Source organism: Pelodiscus sinensis, chromosome 9 (assembly GCF_052426305.1).
Source record: "Pelodiscus sinensis isolate ZL-2025 chromosome 9, ASM5242630v1, whole genome shotgun sequence".
NCBI lineage: Eukaryota > Metazoa > Chordata > Testudines > Trionychidae > Pelodiscus > Pelodiscus sinensis.
In genome coordinates, this window is record NC_143060.1 from 5,511,677 (window position 1) to 5,526,825 (window position 15,149).

Sequence of the window (15,149 nt, forward strand, 5' to 3'; positions counted from 1 at the left end):
ATTAGGCAGGCTGCTGCTTGGGTTCATGAATTCAGTCTGCGGTGGACACAGAGATGAATTTGATCCAGATGAACATGGAACTAATTGGGGCAGGGTGTCCGTGGCAGGCAATGTAATTTGCCGCTCTCGCAGCTCTAGTGTGAGCAGAGTCATTGCTCTCATGAATAAAAAGTTATTTATTTATTTACTTATTGCCACAATATTTATTGACTTAGTCGCCAAATGAAATGAATAGGCAGCAGGTTTAAAACAAAGCAAAGGACGTTTTTCTTCACTCCACCCACAGTCAACCGGTGGAACTCCCTGCCAGAGGATGTGGTGAAGAGCAGGACTTTAACAGGATTCTGATTCACTCCGCCCACAGTCAACTGGTGGAACTCCCTGCCAGAGGATGTGGTGAAGAGCAGGACTTTAACAGGGTTCTGAAAAGAGCTGGATGGATTCATGGAGGTTGGGTCCATCAATGGCTGTTGGCCAGGATGGGAAGGAATAGTGTCCCTAGCCTCTGTTTCTCTGGGGGTGGGTGACAGGGGAGGGATCACATGATGATTACCTGTTCTGTTCCCTCCCTCTGGGGCACCTGGCATTGGCCACTGTGGGCAGACAGGACACTGAGCTAGATGGACTTTTGGTCTGACCCAGTCTGGCTGTTCGTATGTTTTCGGTGATGCAGCAACAGCATGGGTGACATTTACCGACATCAGGGGCATGCCCTGTGTAGAGGATCGAAGGTGTTCCCAGGGTTTGTGCCAAATCTCTCTGTGCCTGATCCAAAGCCCATTGACATCACCTGGCCTCGTTCCATGGATTTCACTGAGTTTTCATTCCGGGCCTTAATGCGAACGAGAATCGATTGTTCTTTCTGGGGTGGGGTGTGTGAGGGAATTTTAGCCACAGGTTATTATCCATGTTAGAATGTGGGAAGAGGGTTTTCACTGAGGGCTAAAGGAGCTGTTCTTTCCAACACCCAATATTGTGCTAAGCACCGTAGAATCCGGGCCCCTGCCAGCCATGCGTGAAGCCGAGTGACTGCACATCTGTCTGATTTGTGTCTTTGCTTCTTCCTCTCACGGGGAGAGGCGTGTGCTGGGGAGTGTTATGTGCTGGGATTTTAACAAACATCATACGTTTCTGTGTGCGTATGTGAGACAAGGCAAAGCTGTCTCCTCCCCTCCTACCGGTGCAGCTCACGGAGAAGATTTCAGGAAGTCAGGCTTTGGACAGCTGTAATGTTGCAATCATGCAACAGAATAATGAATCACAGATCTTTCTACCTTGCCCCCAGCAAGCATCTAATAGGGAGTAGGCTTAAAATGAACCAGAGGAGGTATTTCTTCACGCAGTGCACAGTCAACCTGTGGAACTCCTTGCCAGAGGATGTTGTGAAGACCAGGATTGTAACAGGGTTCAAAAAAAGAACTAGATACATTCATGGAGGTTAGGTCCATCAATGTTTATGAGCCAGGATGGGTAGAAATGGTGTCCCTGGCCTCTGTTTGTCAGGCTGGGAATGGGTGACAGGAGAGGGATCACCTGATGATTCCCTGTTCTGTTCATTCCCTCTGGGGCACCTGGCATTGGCCATTGTCGGTAGACAGGAGACACAGCTAGATGGACCTTTGGTCTGACCCCGTCTGGCCGTTTTTAGGTTTTTAAGTACTTACACGGCCACGGGAAAGTCTGATGCTTCTCTTGTGGAACTCAACCGGGAACTGTGCCACTCATTTCAACGGGCCCGAATCAAGCTGCTTTTCCGGAGCACTTTACAGACCAGGGTAGTATTATCCAAAGAGGTTCAGTGCCTTAGGCATGTCAGGGTCATTTTTTTTTAGATGAAGATAGACCTGTCTCACACAACTGGAAGGGACCTTGAAAAGTCATCAAGTCCAGTCCCCTGCCCTCACAGCAGGACCAAGTACCATCCCTGAAGGACTAAAAACCAGGTCTGTATCCCAAGTCTGTGCTCTGTCATCTAGAGCAGTGGGGTTTAACCCCCACTCAGCCCTAGGCCCACTCCTTCCCCACCGATCCCAGCCCAGTCCCACCTCTTCTCTGCCTCTTTCCACGCTCTGCCCCAAGCGTGCCCCATCTCTGTTCCTCCTCCTCTCTCCCAGTCCTCCCTCCATGTCACGGAACAGCTGTACCACACTTGGTTCACTGTGTCCAAGCTCTGCGAGGGAGGGGGCAGAGCAAAGCCGGCGCGGGGACTAGCAGATCCGTGGTGCTCCGAAAATGCTGGGAGGGAGAGGGAGCAGTGGGACAGGTCCAGTGTGCGAGGGAGGGGGCAGACAAAGGATCGGTGGGCTGCAAGTTGCCTACCACTGGCTTAGAAGTCTTCTCTCATGTAGCTCCAGCCCTGGAAGTAGCACTTCTGGAAGTAGCCCTCAAAACCAGGCCTCTTCTACATGGTCAATACACCTTGGCTCTTCCCTCTGGGACAGTGAATTAAAACAGGTTATTATGATCAACAAGCCATATAAGCCAGATCTTAGTACTAATGATGCAACGGGGAGGGGAAAGGGGCAGATCACGAAGCGAGGAGACTTTACAGCCACCAAAGACTTGCCCCATGACAAATATCCGTGCCCATGTACTGAATTTGCCTCTTCTTCTATCCCCTGTATTGCTTCACCGAGACTCTCCATTGGTGTCCGTTCGTGGTACTAGTTGCACATGGACAGACCTATCTGGACACCTTTTCACTTGGACATTTTGGCCTCCCAGTGCAAGGACTGTGTGTTTGTATATTTCCGTGTGCAGCACCTGGTGTTGATTGTGGGTGGGGCCTCGGTGCACTCTTGTTATACACATAATAGCAATAGGGAGACTTAAAAACCTGTAAGTGGCTGGTTTGGCGTGGCCTGTCCTATTGTGACTGAATTAATTTGAAGACTTAGGCTTGATGATGTAGAAGAACATTCACTATCTATCCTAGCCTTCCTTCCACCCCCCGGGATAGCTCCTCCAGTTACTCATCCAATTGTTGTTCTGAACTAATAAAAGAAAGTTCTTCTTCACACAGCGTGTAGTCAACCTGTGGAACTCCTTGCCAGAGGAGGCTGTGAAGGCTAGGACTATAATAGAGTTTAAAGAGAAGCTAGATAATATCATGGAGGTTAGGTCCATAAAAGGCTATTAGCCAGGGGATAGAAATGGTGTCCCTGGCCTCTGTTTGTCAGAGGCTGGAGATGGATGGCACGAGACAAATTGCTTGATCATTGTCTTCGGTCCACCCCCTCTGGGGCATCTGGCTCTGGCCACTGTCGGTAGACAAGCTACTGGGCTAGATGGACCTTTGGTCTGACTATATACGGCCATTCTTATGTTGTTATATTCCCTTTCCATGATACACTGGGCAGTAGGAGAGGGATCTGGCATCTTGCAGATCCAGAATTAAAGAGTTGTTAAGTGTCGGGACCCACTGGGAAGGATTGACTGAAACAGATGGGAATGGAGACAAAATTGAAGAAAAACAACCCATCCTCTGCACACTTCTTTAAATCGTAAGGGCTCCAACTAGGATTCCCCTGGTGATCATGAAATGAAAATGTCCTTCAATTACCGCGCGTTTTAAGACATGATTATTTCATGTGCACGCTATTAAGAAAATGACAGTTGAAAATTCATCACGAAAGAAATTAATACTTAAACATTTTAACAAAGGCTCCCTGGTGGATTTGAGCCCGCCGCCCCGCCCCTCCCCTTCTGGCAGAATAATGCGCTATTTCTTCCTTTTTATTATTATTGGACTAATGATGGTAAAACGCATGTTGAAAAATGCAGTTGGGAAAACAAATTCATAACTACTTTTTTTTGAAAGGGGGGAGCTTAGCTGAAAGTGGTGTAAAAACACGAGAGCCATTTATTACCTTGTGCGAAGAGGAGGAAGTCTCCCCTCCCTCCTCCGCCCCACTGAATAAAGTCAAGCAAGCTAGTATTTGAATAATGATACTAAACCATTGCATGCAACGAGCACTTTAGACTGGTTCCTTTTTAATCCTCCCTTCCCCGAAATGCAGTGTACCTCATACATCACAGCCCTGGTGTAAAATCCATAGGCACTGAAAAACTGAGACAAAGACAAGAAGCGATGTATTTTATTTCCTCTTATTCAAAGTGAATTTAATGCTGATGAAAGACATTGTAATGGCACACGGTTGGAAACCTACGGCCTGCTTATGGGCTTGATCCAAAGCCCACTGACGTCACTAGTAGTAGTCGTATGGTTTTCAATGGGTTTGGGATCCGATTATATCTCTCTTAGGGAGGGGGGTTGCACCTGGAACTCTTTATAAAAAAGGCAGGAAAAATAAAAGGCCTGGGGAAAAGGATGGTTGGGGGGCAACGTCAAGACCTCAGAATTTAGGGAATGGCAGAATTGAGCAATGTAAGTGTCTCTGACATGCCAGTAATCCCCCTGCCAAATATTAAGCCCCGCCCCGCGTTCCAGAAAGGATGGTGTTGGGCCTTCTCCACAAAGAGTTATGAGGATTTTCTAGTGGTGCCGCCATTTTTGTGGAAACTTGCCCACGGGAGGCCCATACAGCTGAGGAAATGTCAGCCCCGAACTGTGCTGCAAAGCCATTGAAAGCCGGGCTCCCGCACCGGAAAAGACAACGGGCACAGGGTGTTCGCTCAGCTCCTCGCTGTGCTACACGGCCATGGTTGTTTCCTCATGGTCATCAGCACACGTAGGCCGTTTCCCCTCCCCCTCCTGCGTCTTTTAGCCCCACAGTTCTCGATCACACGCACCATGGCATGGGCGTATTGCAGCTGGAGTTTTCCACGCGGCTTCCTACAATTCATCCCCTGGGCTCCTCCCCCTCTTTCTGGCTCCTCCCACTTATATCCTCCCCATTTTAGCAATAGCCTAGTAATTACTCCTGAATTCCTAGCCCTGCACAGGCTTAGGGGTCTGCTCAGCTAGGCCATGTTTGCCCTAGGAAACTATTCTGAAAAGAGTAAACTCAGCTTAATAGCTCCCGATTGAAGAAATTTGAACTAAGGTCTCCACACTATTGGGGACCCTCGAAATTAGCCCAAGGCAGGCTCTGTTAATGTGGGGACGCTACCCCGGACTTAGAGCCCCAGGAGCTCTAGGGAGTAAATAGTCTGAATTAATCTGGGGAGTCGTTATTTCAAAATAGCAGCCGCAGAGTGTCCACAAGACCGCTATTTCGAAATAACGAGTTTGGAACTAGCATTACTCCTGATGAAAAGCGGGAGTACAGATTTCGAATTCCACGAGACGTGATTTTGGAGAAACGGGCTTGGTAGTGTGGACGTGTAACCCACACACGTAGGGTGCGTCTAGACTGGCAAGATTTTGCACAAAAGTGGCCGCTTTTGCGCAAAAACTTGCCAGCTGTCTACACTGGCTGCTTGAATTTGTGCACGAGCACTGACTTTGTTATGTACAAAATCAGTGGTTCTTGCGCAAATACTTTCCCGCTCCCGCTCAGAGATAAGCCCTCTTGCGCAACAATACTTGCGCAAGAGGGCCAGTGTAGACAGGCACCGTAATTTTTTGCACAAGAAAGCCCGATGGCTAAAATGGCCGCTGGAGCTTTCTTGCGCAAAAGCGCGTCTAGATTGGCACAGATGCTTTTGCGCAAAAGCACTTTTTGCGCAAAAGCATCCGTGCCAATCTAGACGCTCTTTTGCGGAAATACTTTTAATGGAAAAACTTTTCCGTTAAAAGTATTTCCGCAAAATCATGCCCTAGTGTGGTTACTGACCAATGTGAGTGGTACCTAGACCATAACAACACTTATGACCAACAGACCTCTACAGCATAGGCTAGGAGGCAGCTAGCTTTTAGCTCAGAGGGTAGAGGCTCCTATATTCAAGCTCCAGAGGTCCTAGGTTCAAATCCACCTGGTGGTGGTTACAGATGTTCCACTTATAAATTTGACCTGGGGGGGAGTATTTTGAAATAAAGCCCTAATGTAGACTGGAGCATAGAGAGTTCAGAACCCTAGCAGGAGCTTTGGTTTTGAGAACAGCTGTTGTTTCATTAAGTCTGCTGCTAGCAAGACCTCCTGTTATAGGCTACCAGTGAAATGAATACGAATGGCCCAGTTCTGGCCTGACTTACACTGGTGCTACTCCAGTGGTGCACTGGCAGGGCTCTCAGGTTATGTTCCCACTGCATTACCAGCCTGGGAACGTGGCATGTAGGCTTGTGCATTCCATGTTTCCAAGCCTACACCTCAGCCTCCACACTGCATGGCAAACCTGGACTTCCCATCCTGGAGCTGGGTCTCACAGTCCTGCTAACACGGCTGTACTAGGGATGTAAGTGACTAGACTAGCAAAAGCTTGCCAGGTAGTTGACTAGTCCTTCTATCAGAGGCAGCAAGGTAGGGAGCAAGAGCTGGTGCTGGGGGGAGCCGGCTTAAAAGCCAGTTCTCCCCAGCCCCATCTCTGCAGGGAGCAGGGGAGGCCGGCAGGTAGTAGGGACTGGGTGTGAGTCAGGAATCAGCTGATTCCCAGCTTGCACCCAGTCCCAGACACTGCACCTCTGCTTTTTAAATGGATTAACAGCCGACAGGCTCTTAATACATGTGTAGTCCCCTTACTAAAGGAGCCTCTGACTGTTACTGGGAGGATCCTTTGTGCCGCAAGCTAGCCCTGGAGACTACAACTCCCATGAGCCCTTGGGGGAAAAGGAGGGAATGGTGGCTCTTCCAGGCTATGCAGGGAAGAGTTAGGCCAGGCTCCATTTTGGAGAGAGGAGCCCGGCTGCAGGTGTGGAACCTTTTCCAGGCCGGGAGCTGCTGTGTTGTAGCTAGAGCCTGTTACTGAGAGCCTGCTGGGGCTTGGATCTAGCAGGCTGCTTCAGGGGCTGTTGATTGTCCTTGAATGGGAGAGATCCTCGCTGTGCCTGTGTCTGGGAAGAGCTTACATAATCCTGCACAGGAAGTAACTGTGAGTAACTGGGCTCTTTGGGAAAGTGCTGCCTGGGATGGAGCACGGAAAAGACACTGACTCTGGGTGCAAAGAGAGGCAGAGCGACCAGCCCAGGGAATCAGAGCTGCTGACATTTGATGGGGCCTGTTCCCGTGGCCGAGGGATTTTGCAGCTGGCTGCTCAGCTTGGACTCACACACCTAGGACCTGCCCGGGGCTGTCTCCAGTCCAGCTGCAGACCTTCCAGTGCACCCATGTATGCAAGTGTCTGGGACTCTGAATCCAGAGGATTCTGGGGTGGGATAAATGCTGGCAGTGTAAATGCACAGGGCTCGACAAACCACTGAATCTACTCGCCTATGGTGAGTAGATTTCAGCCGGTCGCTCTGTGTGCCCTATTCACTGGCGCTTCGTGCATGCGCAGTGCCGGTCCGGTGCATGCACAGTGCGGGGCTAGCAAATAGCTCTCGCTGGGGTTTGTCAAGTCCTGTAAATGCAGATAGCTGAGTTCCCTTTCTTTCTGTGTACTTTGTTATGGGATTTTATTCGCTTTTAATGAGTTAAACCCAGTTTCTTTAAGTTGTTAAGTAAAGGTGTGTTACTTCTCATTTAATCAGTTAGATGTATATTATTTATAATTGTTGTCTTGGAGTTAGATCCAGATTATTGCTGGAATAACGTTATTCCTGGAGGCTCCCCAGGCACACCACTAAGTGTGTACAGGGCAGCCAGATGGAGGCACTGCCATTGTATATCCTTTAGGAGCAAAGGACTGCAGTAAGGGGGTGGATAGGGACTCCCCAACTAAACAACATCACCACTGGGGTACTCAGGATCTCCTTTTATGTTAAAAACATCAGGCACACCTGTGAGTGTGACCTGCTCCCGAGTAACCCAGGGAGGAAAAAGGGGGTTACACATTTAAAAGGCTAAAGCGCAACGGGGGGACTCAACATAAGTTGGGAATCAGCTGGCCCAGTTCATGCTGGGTATCCCTGCCAGCAGGCTCTTACTCCATTTAAAAGGCAGAACTGCAGCTAATCTCACTGCGGCTTCCCTGCTTATCAACTAGTCGATTAGTTGATTAAACGAAATCATAGAATCATAGAACTCTAGAACTGGAAAGGACCTTGACAGGTCATCGAGTCAAGTCCCCTGCCCTCGCAGCAGGACCAAGCACCGTCCTCTAGACCATCCCTGACAGGTGTCTATCTAACCTGCTCTGAAATATCTCCAGAGATGGAGATTCCACAACCTCCCTAGGCAACTTATTCCAGTGTTTCACCACCCTAGAGAAATGTAACATCTCTAGTCTATACTACACAATGCAGACCTGACTTGGACCTGCAGTTTGAGCTATAGCCACAGTGCAAACTAACAGAGCTTAGACCTGAATCCCAATAGGACTGGGTCTCAGCCCTCCCGCCCCACCACCCTGGGTGCTTGCTAAGCTGAAGTGTGTGTGGATGGAAGTGGGGACTGAGCTCAAATCAGAGTCCAAGCCAGGGTGTGCTGTGTAGACATAACCTAAGCTAATTGGATGCTGTGCTACTCTTTTGTTTTAATCATACTTTGGGTAGCAACGGATGGTAGCTTTCTACTTCACATGTAGGGAGACGGGCCATCGCTCATACGTCTCTATGTAACTCACCAACAGGATGTGCACGGCCATCTCTAACTGATGAAAATAAAGTGCATTATGCCGCTATTATTTGCACGATGCCAGAGGCAGTGTCTACTGGTATAAAAATGTTGGTGATACCTATAGCTACTCATGCTATTAGTATAGTTGTAGATGGAATATGATTTATTGTTGTATTTTTATTTCCCACTAGTATGGTATAAATATATTTATACCGCATGAGTGGCCAATAAATTTCCCTTATGAATCCTGTTATCTGCACCATCAACCGTTTATCATTTTTATGAGGTCACAACTTTAGCTGTTCATGAATTTATACCCCACTTTGTGACCCCTTCCAAAATAATGCATGGCTACTTCTGAACTATTCACCTCAGGAGCGCTAGGCCTCGTTCCTGCTTCCTACCACTGCATATTGCTTTAGGTGACCCAGATAATATCCCAGTGCAGTGCTCTATTCAGCCACTCCCTTCCCCTTTGCCAGTGTGACAAACCTGGAGAGAGCAAAATTAACTGGATCAAATTCACTCTTCTGGTAACTTCGTGTTCCACCAGGCCAGAATGGCTTAGCAGTGTTTCTCAACCTTTTTTTTTTATAAAATACCTGTTTAAAAAAAAAAAGGACCAGCAGTAGCTACAGTTTTCAGACACACATTTTTTTTCTACCATTGCAACACATTTGTTTAAACAACTTCATCATAGCCAGGTGGGCAATGACATTTTTGGGTGTAAAAAGTACAAAAATAATAAAGTGCTGTAAAGCTTAAAACAAAAATTCAGTTTTCTCCAAATTTCAGTGGTGTTGCTGTACCTCCCTGCAGACGTCTCTCGAGTACCTATAAGGTTATGTCTAATCTAAAAGGGTTTTTTTTAAAAAAAAACTGGCCTTTTTCGAAAAAACATCACCTGCATTTAATTGAAATTAAATCTAAAGAATGCAGCTTTTTTTTGACAGCGGTAAACCTCATTTTACGAGGAAGAATGTCTTTTTTTGAAAGAGCTCTTTTGAAAAACGGCATTCTTGACCATAAACAGGGCTTTTTCGAAAGAGAGCATCCAGATTGCCTGGATGCTCTCTTTCGAAAAAGCGGATTGCTTTTTCAAAAAAGCAATGGCTGTCTAAATGATCTCTTTCGAAAGAAGCTTTTTCAAAAGAGGCTTGTAGTCTAAATGAAGGGAGATGCCTATCTCCTAGAACTGGAAGGGACCTTGAAAGGTCATCGAGTCCAGTCCCCCGTCTTCACAGCAGGACCAACCCCAACATACTCTATGGGTGCTCGTACCACTGGTTGAGAAACACTGAGCTAGAGAACACCAACAGTGACCCAAACAGGGTGTCTGACAATTCAGTGGTGCTTTAAAATCAAGACAAACAACAAAAGCCACCTAAAATCCCAGACTTCCAATTCCCATTACGGCCCAGAATTCCGTGTTGATAAGGCACGTCAGAAAGGAAGAGAAATGACAATAATTTCAGGGATTTTTTTTCTCCCTATGATATAAATGATCCACCAACTGATGGGTACAGGAAGGACATTTCTCCCTTATGCTTGCCATACATTTGCCCTTTCCCTCCCCACTCCCCACCGCTTTATTCAAATGTTTTCCCACCGTGGTGTTGGGGGCATGATCCAGCCTCTTGATTCACGAGCAACAGTGATGCTCAGATGCTATGTGCAAGAGTACGGTTTAAAAACCTACATGAGATATGATGTAACCACATTCTGTGAGAATTCTGCTCTGCTGTATCCCCAGCCCTCTACTTCCTGTCTACACCTTATCATGGGGGGAATGTCTACACAGCAACATTATTTCGAAATAACTTAGTCTGCATCTACACAGCAGGAAGTTATTTTGAAATATTGTCTAAATACTGTCAAGCTGGAGGACTTCTTACTCCGACTCCTGTAACCCTCCATGTACGAGGAATAAGGGAAGTCGGAGGAAGAGTGATCTAATTCAAAATCAGTGCTGTGTAGATGCTCCCAATTTCAAAATAAGCTATTCCGAAGTAAGCTACGCAATTGACGTAGATCAATTTGCGTAGCTTATTTCGAGTTAAGCTCTGCAGTGTAAATGCACCCTTGATGACCTCCTCTCTATGTCCCGGTCTACGCTAGGGCTTTATTTCAAAATAACCTCCCTTAGGTCGCATTCATAAGTAGAGCATCCACACTACCAATCCCGTTATTTTGCAGTAATGGGCTGCTCATTTCGAAATCTACACTTCTGGTTTCCCTGGGGAATAACGCTGATTTCAAAATAATTACTTCAAAATAGCAGTTGTGTGGATGCTCCAATGCCGCTATTTTGAAATAGCTCCTCCCCAGAGTAATTTGAAATAATTACACCCCAGTGCTTCCTGGGGCTCTAAAACGAGGTAGCACGTCCACATGAACGGTGCCTGCCTGCGACTCAAGTGAAGACACGCTATTTCGATTTTGTTATTTCGGGAGTTATTAAATCGATTTTAGTTCTTTCAAAATAGTTCCCTAGTGTGGACATGCCCTAAGGGTCTCTCTTTTTAACATATTTCGATGGGACTGACTTTCAAGTCTTCTCCATGCTGGACCTATCAACCTCTGTTCAACTCCAGTGTACTCGCTCTCTTGCTGATGTCAACTCAGATGCTCTGATGTCACCAGAGACTCGGTATGAAGAAACCAGAATGCCTCACCGTGCTTCCAAAGCCCTTTTGGCAATAGCTCCAGTTCTCCAAGGTGACTAACCACACCATGCTTCCAGCTAGATCAGGGCCATCTCTGACTCCTCTAGATCCAGGCTTTCACCATGGCCTGCTGCTTCTTTCTACACCATCGCACTAAAGTTCACCAGCTCCTCGCCATCCTGGCAGCTAATTCACTGGTTCGCACCCTAAATGGACATCTGCCCTCCGCACCTCTCACGGCTCTTTAGCAGCTTCCTCGTCCAGTCTGCCTGGAAAGTGGCCGCTAGACCCAACATTTCTATCTGTTGCTTGGACCATGTTCCTCCCTCTTGGCATCCATTTGTTCTCTCTCTTCCCTCTATTTCTCTGCCCATCAAACTCAAACTTCTTGTCCTTGATTTCGAGAACCTTCATTGGCCACACCGCTGAAGGTCCTTCCACATTCTCCCAGTGCCAGTCCAAATGACACCAGCTCCAACACCCCTTTCGTTTCGTCCTCCCACCTTGATTCAGTCAAGTCCATCCTAAAGAATGAGGCTACGTCTAGACTACAGGCTTCTTTCGGAAGAAGCTTTTCCGGAAGAGATCTTCCAGACAAACTTTTTTCAAAAAAGAGCGTCCACACAGCAAAAGTGCAACGAAAAAGTGATACTCTTTTTCGAAAGATAGCGTCCACATTCATTGGATGCTATCTTGCATTTAAGTTGCGATTACTTTCGACGGAGTGGTCACCAGGGCACCTATGCTTTTTCCTAGAGGCCTCTTTGTTCGAAAAAACACTCTTTTCCATGTCCTCACATGCCTTTTTCGGAAAAAGGCTTCTTCCTCGTAGAATGAGGTTTACCGCCATCAGAAAAACCCCTCTGTTCTTTTGACTTTCTGTCGAAAAAATGCAATAGCAATGTGGACGTAAGTATCATGTTTCCAGATCTGGAAAAACGGTCTTTTTTTCTGGAAAAACTCTGCAGTGCAGACATACCCAAAGGGTGCATCTACACAGAGGTGCTATTTTGGGATACTGCTCACCTGATTCCCCTGCAGCAAGGAGACCTGGTGCCTGACATTCCATGACCCAGGCCTGGGTCGGACTCATGGTCCATAGTTTGAAAACCCCTACACCATAGTAATCATTATCTTTTTCTACAAGAGCCGGCTTTCTCTCGGTAATGCAATTTGCAGGCAATTTAACACCAAAGCAAAGCTAATGCATTTGATTGCTACCCAAAAAATGTTATTTAACATTTAGATGTGATAACATCTAGAGGCCAACCAGTTCACGGTCTCATTGTACTAAGTGCTGTTTGAATAGAGTACACAATGTCATGGGCATTATTTCTTCTACTCAGCAGAAGATGCAAAAAAACCCAGCGTAAACACGAGGAAATGTTTTCATGCTTCTCCAGGGCATCGGGGGAGGGTTTCAACCAGAGATGGTTGGGAATTTTTGGAAACTTTTTTTTCTTTGGTCAGAAAATCCACACTAAACTGAACATAGTCCCCGGGAAAGGTTTGGTTTTTACAAAAATTGGAGCTTTGAAACTTTTTAAGGGGAGGGGGGGAACATTTGAAAATGTTAAAATGTTTCATTTCAGTGTTTTCGGACGGAAAAATTCCCAGTTTGGAAGGACTTTTTGTCTTTCCATTTAAACAAACGGGAGTTTAAATGACGGCCCCGGTCAAAACCAAACATTTGGGAATCATTGAAAACGCATTTCAGCAAACAGCCAGCACATGGCCAGCACATGGCATTTCAGCAAACAGACAGCTTTGGACAAGGGGTCTTGAAGGCACAGAATGGGGGTTTGAGACTGACAGGAGAACTGAATGTCCTCCAAACAGCGTTCCAAGAGAGGTGGTTGGAGGCCAGGCTGCAGGAAGCTGTTGGTAGGTAGGCCTGCCTGAGGTGTGGTGATTGAATGTATACATTCTGTTAAGGTGGTGTAAATAAATACATTACACCATGACAGTCACCAACAATGCAAACCGACCACCATTCCAGTGGGCAACAGCCAGCATCACTTGGATTCCATGTAAACTCTCTAGGGTTGTGTCACTGAGGAGTTTGACTACACCGCACTTACAAGGTGTGAGTATAGCTTGAGTAGTCGTTCCCAAGCTAGCTTGACACTGGAGCAGTGAAGTGCTAGCCACACCGGTTCTACAAGTCCACACAACACTGTGAATAATTACCCACGGGGTTAACCCACATTGAAACACATGCTGCCACATCTCAGCTGCTCCGGGACCTGAGCTAGCTAGCTTAAAGCTAGCTAGGGCACATCCATTCGAGCTACAATCACACCCTTGATTACAGTACAGACACAGATGTCGTTTTCTGCACAGGGTGAATTGCATTCAAACAGCTACTAAACCATAATTGAATAGCCACCACCGATTTCTGAATCTCAGGTTTTCAACAATAAATACAAGCCGAGAAAGTTCCTCTCTTTCCCCGTCTCCCTCATCCGGAGTTTGGCTGCCCCAGACTTTTTATTTGCACACAGTTGTCCTTAAAAATAATAAGTGATTCTCTGGCCTGTTCAAAGCCAGAAACAAGTTGACCAATTGCTGCTGTGTTTTCCTTCAGGGCATCTATCTAAGGCAGAGAGAGAGATCAGTTGGTAATGGTTTGCCTGGCTCGAAAACTCCATTTTGGGCCGTGGAGAGTCATATTTCAGAGTGTATTGATCAGACTGCAGTTTGTGTTTCCTCATGTCCATGATCCTGTTTGCAGCCCTGTAAAATAATACCAGTGCTCATGTCAGGAAGGTAATTACCATTGATCTAACATACCGTGACAAATTTTTCAGTCATGCCACTTGATTCATACTTAAAGTTATGGCACTCCTGACGGCTCCTTAAATAATTGAAGGATGCCCTTTGTGAATCAGCCCGCTTTGGCCAACCGTGGCAGTTTCTTCTTTGTTGCAGGCGTGTTACCTCGCTTCACCGGGGGTTTCAACGCAGACAACCTTTATCCGCACGCGCCGCTTAGGGTTGGCACTAACGATGTCACGGAGGACATGTTGCTCACCAAAAGGCTACAGGTGGAGCAGTCAAGGTGTTCTGGTGGCTTTGCCCACGGCATGGCCACTTAACGACACAGACACCAGGCCAAATTCTGAAATGGGCGTGTCATCAAGGGCAGATGTAGCCCCGCCCTCCCCTTCCCCCTTGTTCCCATGGGTATATGGGAGGGGATCTTGCACTGGCAGAATAATTATCAGAAGCTTATGTCTCTCAGGGTATGTCTACACTACCCTCCTAATTCGAATTAGGAGGGTAATGTAGGCATACCGCACTTGCAAATGAAGCCCGGGATTTGAATTTCCCGGGCTTCATTAGCATGAAGCCGGCCGGCGCCATTTTTAAATGCCGGCAGTTCGAACCCCATGCCGCGCGGCTACACGCGGCACGGAGTAGTTAGTTCGGATTAGGCTTCTAATCCGAAGTAGCTGTACTCCTCATTCCACGAGCCGCGCGGCACGGGGTTCGAACTGCCGGCATTTAAAAATGGCGCCGTCCGGCTTCATGCAAATGAAGCCCGGGAAATTCAAATCCCGGGCTTCATTTGCAAGTGCGGTATGCCTACATTACCCTCCTAGTTCGAATTAGGAGGGTAGTGTAGACATACCCACAGTGCTTTACAAAGGAGGGACAAAACACTTATCCTCACCTTCCTAGTGGGGAAACTGAGGCATGCAAGGGTCATGTGAGCTGCTCCCGGTCACACAGCAAGCATAAGGAATAGATTATCCCATGATTCCCAGCCCAGTACCTTATCTGCTGACTGTCTAGGGAAGCAAGTCTCAGCAGAATTCCTCTTTTCCCCCCCCTTGGAATCCTGTTGGTCGAGGTGCAATGTGCTCCATGTCCATCATATTAGAGTCACCAGTCAGGTTCCTTCTGATTGTCCTGAATGCACACC